Raw genomic sequence first — 9860 nt, forward strand, 5'->3', positions numbered from 1 at the left:
CACAGCTGGGACACAAGGAAGACATGTATCCTCAGCTGTCCCCAAGTGTGATTGACAGACATGTCTCCTGTGTCCCTTACCCTTTGATGTCATTCTCCCAGCCAGGATATTATAACAATGACTAATTGTTCTGCTGCTGATTCACAGGCCAGGGAACACAAAGCCATGGCCAGACAGTGTACGGGCCTGAAACACAGTTCTGCTTCTTTATATTTTCACCTTGGTCTGTAATATAGGCCATGATTTAGACACAAACTTGTTAGCATGGCCTCATTGGTACCAGAAAATGCCAAATTCAGGGGCTTCCTCACATTCCATGAGAACTTTCAGCACCTTCTTGTTTTAGTTAAAATTCTCCAAGATTTCTGGTCCCATTAGATAATGATGGTTGAAATGGGAAATGGTAGATTGCATCATTCACCCTTGCCCTCCTCCCCCTGCTGCAAACTACTCGGGTGGTTTGGAAACAACTTCCTTTCTAAAGAAGGGTGAGCATTGGAAGTCCTAGCCCCAGTAATCAGACAACACAAAGAAAGAAAAGGCATACAAATAGGCAAGGAAGAAGTCAAACTTTCACTCTTCACAGATGACATGCTACTCAATGTAGAAAACCCTAAAGATCCACCAAAAAACTCCTAGAACTGATACATGAATTCAGCAAAGTTGCAGGATATAAAATCAACATACAGAAATCGGTTGCCTTTCTATAAACCAATAATGAAGCAGCAGGAAGAGGAATCAAGAAATCAATCCCATTTACAATTGCACCAAAGACCATAAGATACCTATGAATAAACCTAACCAAAGAGGTAAAAGATCAGTACTCTGAAAACTATAGAACATTTATGAAAGAAATTGACAAAGACACAAAGGAATGAAAAAAACATTCCATGCTCATGGAATGGAAGAACAAATATTGTTAAAATGTCTACACTACCCAAAGCAATCTACACATTCAATGCAATCCCTATCAAAATAACATCAGCACTTTTCACAGAACCATAGCAAACAATTCTAAAATTTGTATGGAACAAGAAAAGACCCTGAATAGTCAAAGTGAGGTTGAAAAAGAAAAGCAAAGTGAGAGGCATCACAATTCCAGACTTCAAACTATATTACAAAGCTGTAATCATTAAGACAGTAGGGTATTGGCACAAAAACAGACACATAGATCAATGAAACAGAACAGAGAACCCAGAAGGACCCACAACTATATGGTCAACTAATCTTCAATAAAGCAGTAAAGAATATCCAATGGAAAAAAAGACAGTTTCTTCCACAAATAGTGTTGGGGAAAACTGGACAGCAATATGCAGAAGTATGAAACTGGACCATAAACAAAAATAAATTCAAAATGTATGAAAGACCTAAATGTGAGACAGGAAACCATCAAAATCCTAGAGGAGAACACAGGCAGCAGCCTCTTTGACCTTGGCCACAGCAACTTCTTACTAGATATATCCCGAGAGGCAAGGGCAAAAGCCAAAATGAACTATTGGAACTTCATCAAGATAAAAGGCTTCTGCACAGCAAAGGAAACAATCAACAAAACTAAAAGGCAATCTGTGGAATGGGAGGAGATATTTCTAAATGACATATTGGATAAAGGGCAGATCCAAAACCCATAAAGAACTTATCAAACTCAACACCCCAAAAATAAATAATCCAATTAAGAAATAGGCAGAAGACACGAATAGCCTTTTCTCCAAAGAAGACATACAAATGGCTACCAGACACATGAAAAAAATGCTCAACATCACTCATCATCAGGGAAATACAAATCAAAACCACAATGAGATACCACCTCACACTTGTCAGAATCACTAAAATTAACAATTCAGGAAACAACAGATTGTGAGGATGCAGAGAAAGGGGAACCCTGTTACACTGTTGGTGAGAGTGGAAAACAGTTAAAAATAGAACTACCCTATGACCTAGCATTGCACTACTAGGTATTTATCCAAAAGATATAAAAATACTGGTTCAAAGGGACACATACACCCCAATGTTTATAGGAGCACTATCAACAATGGCTAAATTATGGAAAGAGCCCAGATGTCCATCAACCGATGAATGGATATAGAAGATGTATATATATATATATATACACACACACAATGGACTACTACTCAGCTATAAAAAGAATGAAATCTTGCCATCTGCAATAACATGGATGGAACGAGAGTGTATTATGCTAAGCAAAATAAGTTAGAGAAAGACAAATACAATATGATTTCACTCATGCATGGAATTTAAGAAACAAAACAGATGAACATAGGAGAAGGGAAGGAAAAATAAAATAAGGTAAAAACCAAGAGGGAGACAAACCAAAAGGGACTCTTAACTTTAAAGAACACATTGAAGGTTGCTGAAGGGAAGGTGAAGGGGGGATGAGCTAAATGGGAGATGGACATTAAGGAGGGCTCCTGTGATGAGCACTAGGTGTTCTATGTGTGTGATGAAACACTAAATTCTACTCCTGAAACCATTACTACCCTATATGTTAACTAACTTGGATTTAAATTAAATCTTGAAAGAAAAAAGAGAGAGAGAGAGAGAGAGAAAAGGGTAAGGCATTGGAATCCAGGAAATCTGACCCCAAGTTACCTTGTGACCTGTCAAGAGGCAAGAGCTGTTCTAAGGAAAGAACCACACAAGATAGAGATGTTTCTTGCAGTCTAATCACTTACATTTTTCATGTTGAGCATTAGACATTCATGAGACTATCTCTCCCCACATTTCGCACAAGAATCAGACTGTATTCCTTGGTTGAAGTCAAACCCCTTTACATGCTCTTCCCCGCTTTCTGTATACTGAACTCCTGTGCCCAACTGTTGTCAAATCCAAAGCAACACTCTTCTGTCAGGTGCAATCAAAGAGAGTAGGCAGACTTGAAGAGTTTCTCTATTTCTGCTTTGTTGGATAGCTTTCCTCCTTTATGAAAATTTACAAAGTTTGTAAGTGAAAGGGCTTAGTGCTGCCCAAAATCAAATCACACTCCCCAATTACAGGGAGGTCCATGACAACAAACACCATGAAGTGTCAATAATTAAGCTTCTGTTGAAGAATGTGATGCTTTTAAATATAGAATGGAAGATGATGCATATGTATAAATAAATTAAACTTACAAGACAAAATGCTGACAAAGTGTAATTAAATGTTGTATTCAACATATATACTCTATTCCTCACATAAAATAAGAAGCAAGCTGCATATTAAAACAATGAGTCGTTCAAACACGTAAATTAAATAGTGGCTTGTCTCTAGGACTCATGTCGATGGCTATCAGGAAATAATTGAATATAATTAACTTGTTAAAACTGTCTGTGATAATTATAAATGTGATCACTACATATTTTAATTATTCCTGTTGTTTTTTCTTTTAAAAAAAATTTTTTTTAACATTTATTCATTTTTGAGAGACAGAGAGAGACAGAGCATGAGTGAGGAAGGGGCAGAGAGAGAGGGAGACACAGAATCTGAAGCAGGCTCCAGGCTCTGAACTGTCAGCACAGAGCCCAACGTGGGGCTCAAAGTCACGAACTTCGAGATCAGACCTGAGCCGAAGTCGGACGCTCAACCGACTGGGGCACCCAGGTGCCCCACTGTTGTCTTTTCATACTTGCAAACACGATTAGCTATTTTATGGCAAACATGAGGCTATGTATTCACCATTTTCCCTACATCCTGGGTGCACACTTACATACAAGTCTCCCACCCCTCCTTTCATTGACTGAAATCTGGCCAATGGAACAGACAGGTATAAGGAGTGACACATCCAGGTATATAAAAGCTCCCACACAATCCTCCTGTGCTTTCTACCTTCCTTCTGTGTTAGACCAACACAAAGGATTCTGGAAAGAGGGAGAGAGTCAAGTCCTAAGGAAAGGTAAAACCACTCCATTGAAGGAACTTATGTTCCTGAATTACTGCATGGGGCAGAGCCAACCCTACCAATCTGTACTATACTGTGACATGCAGAACCAAACCTTTACTGAGTTAAGCCACTGAAATCTTGGAGTTTAAGGAACGTTACATAAGTTCACCTTCCCTGACTAATTCATATTCTCACATTGCATTCTTATCTCTGTACTTCAGAAACTGAGCAGCTGTGAGCAACATATATTTATTTTTTCCATAGTCAGAATTTATGTGAACTCTTTGTCAATGTTACTAGAATTCCTTCCATGTCAAAACAATTTGACAGCAAATAAATAATACAGAATTGTGCCATCACCTTTTATGCAGTCCTTTAGACAATCATGTTAACTCATGATGCTAAATCTAGAATAAAAATGCATAGAATCCAAATATAAGGAGTTGGAAAAAATCTTTTAAATAGTGTTAGATTCCGCTAATAATAATCCTATGAGGTTCACTTCATGGAAAAGTAAATTTTTTCCTTAACATACATTACTGTCAACAAAACTGTGCAAATTACACAGGAAATCACTGCTACTGCCCATACAAGGACAAGGAACTTTCAAAAAATGTTTTCTTAAAAGGAATAATTTTGACATTTTTCACACCTGTGCTAATGCTATATGACCAATAAAAACCATGTGAAGTATCTGGACTAAATCAAGGATCAGTATGTGTCTGGAGTGAACACAAGTCAAAATGCTTAAGAGGGAGGAACATATTCTTCATCACCTGATGGCACCACCAGTGCAAGGTAAAATAGCAAGACTGGAATAACCAAAATGTGCATTTTCCCAGTAGAATCAACTTAGGAGGCTAACGATGGCTAATAATGTCATCCACAAAAAAAATTTTGACACCACTATTTTGTTATCTTTGAATTTTTGTTACATATACATAAGAAAGGTTTATCAGGCTATCACCTCTGAGGAGAGACAACTTAACGGAGCTAAAAGCTAAAAATAGTCTTCATTTATATAAAGGAATTCCATTATCTACAGTTCGTGGAGTAATTAAATTTTGTTATAATTCTACTTGTTTCACTTTCTTTTAAAAGTTCCTACATGAGGCACGCATGGGTGGCTCAATCAGTTAAGTGTCTGACTCTTGGTTTGGCTCAGGTCATGACCACATGGTTTGTGAGATTGAGCCCCACAATGGGCTCTGTGTTGACAATGCAGAGTCTGCTTGGGATTCTCTGTTTCCCTCTCTCTCTGACCCTTCCCTGCTCATGATCTCTCTCTCTCTCAAATAAATAAACATTAAAAATAAAAATAAAATTTCCCACACAAATGTTTTCCTCATGGTTAATATTTAGATTTATCTATCCACACCAGTTTTCTTGCTCTCCATCCCTTCTCTCCCTACCCAACCCTCTTCCCACTGCCCCCTCCATAATCCTTCCATGATCTTTTTTCCTGAAATTCATTATTTAGTAGTTTTTTCAACCTGGGCCTTAATAAATAGTAATAACGTTCCATTTTTATCTAAGCTTATCTTTATTTCCTCTACATTCAGTAATAGTTTTGGCTGGAGATAGGCTTCTAGGTTGAATTATCCTCTCTTGGGGATAATGACGTCTATGTCATTACTCTTTTTGTTATTTTGTTTTTAATATTCATATATTTTTTGGAAGAGCACAAGTGGGGGAGGGGAAGAGAGGGGGACAGAGGATCTGAAGCAGGCTCTGCGCAGACAGCAGTGAGCCCAATGTGGGGCTTGAACACATGAACCATGAGATCATGACCTGAGCCAAAGTCAGACACTCAACTGACTGAGCCACCCAGGTGCCCCTCATTGCTCTTCTTTTGAGAAGGAATCTACTCTTAGTGGGTAAGTAGTCTGTCTCTAAGGTCAGCCTGGATCCAAGCTTGGCTTTACTTGCTGTGTGGCTTTAGACAAGATACACGATTTTTCTGACTCAGTTTCCCTATCTGTAAAAATGGGGGTCAGGGGGCTAGGGATGGAATCTAAAGTATACTGCACTAATTTAAAATGTTTTTTTAATTTATTTATTTATCTTGAGAAATAGGGAGAGAGAATGCCAAGCAGGCTCTGCACTGGCAGCACGGAGCCCGACGTGTGCACTGAGTAATTTAAAGATTCATATGTGACCACTATCTAAAACATAAAAATCATCTGGCATTGTCTTTGTTTATCTTGCCCAGGACTAGATGTCTTCCTGAAACTGTGAATTGTTCTTACATTTTTTCTAGCAAAGTCTTGGTGAGTATCTCTTCAAATATTACCTTTCCTCTATCCTTTCCTATGGGAACTCCTGGTAGATGTATGCTAGGCTTTCTGGCTTTCTCATTACCACTTCCATGTCTAGCAACCTCTACTGCTTTTAAGAGGTTTTAGGTAATTTCCTTAGAACTACTTTCCTAGTTCACTAATACTCTTCAGTTATGACTAACTTGCTGCTTAGCCCATCCATTACTTTTTTGCTAATTTTAAAGACATAAATTTTCAGGTGTGTGAATTCTAGTTGTTTTATTTTCAAATATGCCTGCTCTTTTTTTAATAGTGTTCAATTATTTCCTTGTGAATATAAGACTTAATTTATCTATTTAATCATTTTATACATGCTTGTAGTCTTTTTGATATTTTTAGATTTAATTTTAGAGTGTTAATCCTCTTGCTTGTGATATCTTCTGATTCTCCCTCGTAGTGAACTGGTTCCTCACGTAATTTATAATTTTTCCCTGTGTTCAACTCTTTAGCCAGGGTTGGCTTTTTCTATGGGAGTTCCATGTACCTTAAGAGGTGGTAACATTGTGGAGAGAAATTTTGCATTACTTCTGCTGTGCACTCCTTGTATATCTGGGATCAATCTTTATATGACATTTTTTGGCTTCAAGATTCTTGAGTCAATGCTTAAATAAAGTTAGATTCTATATGTATACTTAGAACTTTGAGTTTCCATGGACAGCTTTTTGTCCCACCAGAGCCCTGAGCAGATAGATGCATTCTTCCTTGAAAGGTAATACAGGATACAGACTAAAAACAGCAACTCTACACACTTCCTGGGTTTCAATCTTCACTTGACTTTTTTTTCTTAAGTTTATTTATTTATTTTGAGAGAGAGAGAGAGATAGAGGGAGGAGCAGAGAGAGAGAGAGATTGAGAGAGAGAGAGAGAGAGAGAGAGAGAGAGAGAGAGAGAAAGTCCCAAGCAGGCTCCATGCCCAGCATGGAGCCCAACATGCAGCTCAATCTCATGGCAGTGAGGTCATGACTTGAGCTGAAATCAAGAGTTGGACGCTCAACCAACAAAGCCACCAAGGCGCCCCTTTACTTGACTTCTTAATAACACTGAACCTCAAGCATATTCTTAAAAAGCAAAACAAAATAAAACAAAACAAAGTAAAAAACCTGTGATAATTTCCCTGTCTAGAGTCCTTCAGTGTAGGGGAATTAGAAACCTCCATATATCAGCACAGCAATATGGCAATCACAGCTAATACACAGCACGTAATATATGCCCTGACCCATTCTAAATGTTTGACCTATATTAACTCATTTAATACTTACAGCAATCTTACAGGTAGGCAATATTATTAATTTAATTTGACACAGAGGAAAACTAAGTCACAGGGGTTTTGTTTTACAATATGCCTGAGGTAGTTCAGGGGATTCCCTTTCCATTCTTTCACATGCAGTTCTGTACATAATCTTTTCTCTTCTTTCGTACCAGAAAAGGCTTGGCGGAATAGTTGAGGTAAGCGTTGAGGATTGGGGAGTAGGGAACACAGTTCACACTAGCACAGTCTTCAATGTTGCTAGAATCCAAAGTCTGCAATCAAATTTTTAACACTCTTTCCACTCAAAGCCATTGCTGGAAAAGACCCATTTTTTAATACCAAATGTTCTTTCCGGAGTCATTTCTTCCCTAAAGTCATTTGAGAGAGTGCTTTAATTTTCTAAAAGCTCATGGACAACTTATGGCCATTTCTAAAGCACATCATTCCTCTTCCCTGAAAGTGCTTCTAATCTGTAGGGCATGTACAAAGCAGCTAAAATGTGCAAGTGTACCCAAAGTCACCTCTGAAATCCCTAGCCTCTTCTTCCAAATCACCTATCTTAATTATTAAACAAAAATAATACTCCTAGATTCACTAGAATCATTTCATATAATGGAAAAAATACTATAATTAATTCGTCAAAAATATTTTGCTTAGAAGTTCAAAAAAAAATGAGTCACATGGGAGATTTTTTTTTTCCGATAGAACCAGCTTTTATTGTCTACTATGTGTAGGAAGAAATAAAAAAAGAATATTGGGAAGGAAAATAATGTCAATAAAATTTAAGCACCTAGAATTTAAAATGGCTAAATTTAAATATTGCTTATAAAACCTGCTATGATTTTCTAAACCATTTCTCTGGCAACTGCAAAACGACAGTGGGTAGGACCATCTGTGAAACTAGTCCATGGTGCCCGTATCCAAGCTCCTGGTGACAGAAGTTCTTGGCAGCAGAGGTAGGGTGGGATGGAGTATCACAGTCGGCCCTTCACTGAGAATCACTGAGCAGATCAGGGCTCAAACCTGAAACCTGCTGCATTCAGGTCACTCAAAGCTACTGGGTCTCAGGTTCTTCATTTGTAAAATGGGGGACAACCTAAGTGTTAACCAGTCACCTGATGATATCCCAGTTCTCCAGTTTTAGAGGTCACCATTTCTTTAATATTTAAATTAAAATAGTGTAAAGTCCCATTCAAACACAGAGAAGAAAGAGCATGCTGGCTCCCCCCCTCCCCCCCCTCCCGGAGATACTTAAGAGCATCAGTTGCCTCTGGTGATCTTCTGCTCACATTCCCTTGAGCCCCTGAATCTTCATCCGCACTCACATCTTGCCTCCTGTAGTTTAATCTTCCCTTCACTCTCAGTAGCCCAACACATAAAAAAAACGCCTTTTTCCTTCAATTCCCCACCACGGTAACAAGCTTTTTTAATGTATCAAACCATTTTTTGAAGGCTTAAAAGTAAAAGGGATGTGGTGATGAGGGTGGGGGGATGCCTCACACCCAGAATCATACTCTCATATGCATTAAATTTGAAACATAGACACTGCTGTTCTCAAAAGTCCCTCAACCATCCTCAATTATGTTTTTCTTCTCAGGGACCTCCATGTGGGACAGAACTAGCCCTCTCTACTTCTCTTCCTTCTTCTCTAACCAACCTTCAGGTTCCGACAATGTCACATCATTTTTCATACAACAGTCCTTCACTCGTTACCCTAAAACTTCTGCAGCCTACTTTTTAACATGGGAACCTCATCAAGGTGCTTCAAAAATAAAAGGCCAGCTATCTTTCTCTATTCCTTTGCCTCAACCCCAAACACAGCAGAAGCTGTGATATTAGTCTTTACAGGATCACATTCCTGGGAGTGGCTAAACTTGTGCATCAATGTCTTTAAGGAGAAAGGGAGCAGTATAAAGACACACCCTTCCTCTACAATGGATCATGCCACTCCTCCTGTTATCTCCTTGAAGAACCAGACAGTCCTTTTTTGTTTGTTTGTTTTAAATAGCAACGTATCCCTTCCCACTGCAGGGAATAATGTCTGTTTTGCAGTGGTAGTGAGGATCACACATGTGGACAAGCATATGAAAACTGCTAAGACTGTACTAAGTTGTAGGGGCATTTTGGTTTCTATGATTTTTGACTGGTATTGTTACCATCCACCCTTTTTTGGAAATATGTAATGATGTTTAAAAAAAAAAAGGTAGGGGGAGGAAATAAATCATGTTACCCTCTGCTTTCAACTATCCAATAAACTGCCATGGACTCAGAATTTAATCCAGTGTCTTAATCACCAGGGCCTACAGTCCCTACCTTTAGCCCTTCTTACTCCTTGACCTCATCTTCTTTCATTCTTTCTCTTATTTACAACACTCCAGCCATGTGGGCCTTCCTTCAGTGCTTTCATTCAAGGCAT

Source organism: Prionailurus bengalensis, chromosome B3 (assembly GCF_016509475.1).
Source record: "Prionailurus bengalensis isolate Pbe53 chromosome B3, Fcat_Pben_1.1_paternal_pri, whole genome shotgun sequence".
NCBI lineage: Eukaryota > Metazoa > Chordata > Mammalia > Carnivora > Felidae > Prionailurus > Prionailurus bengalensis.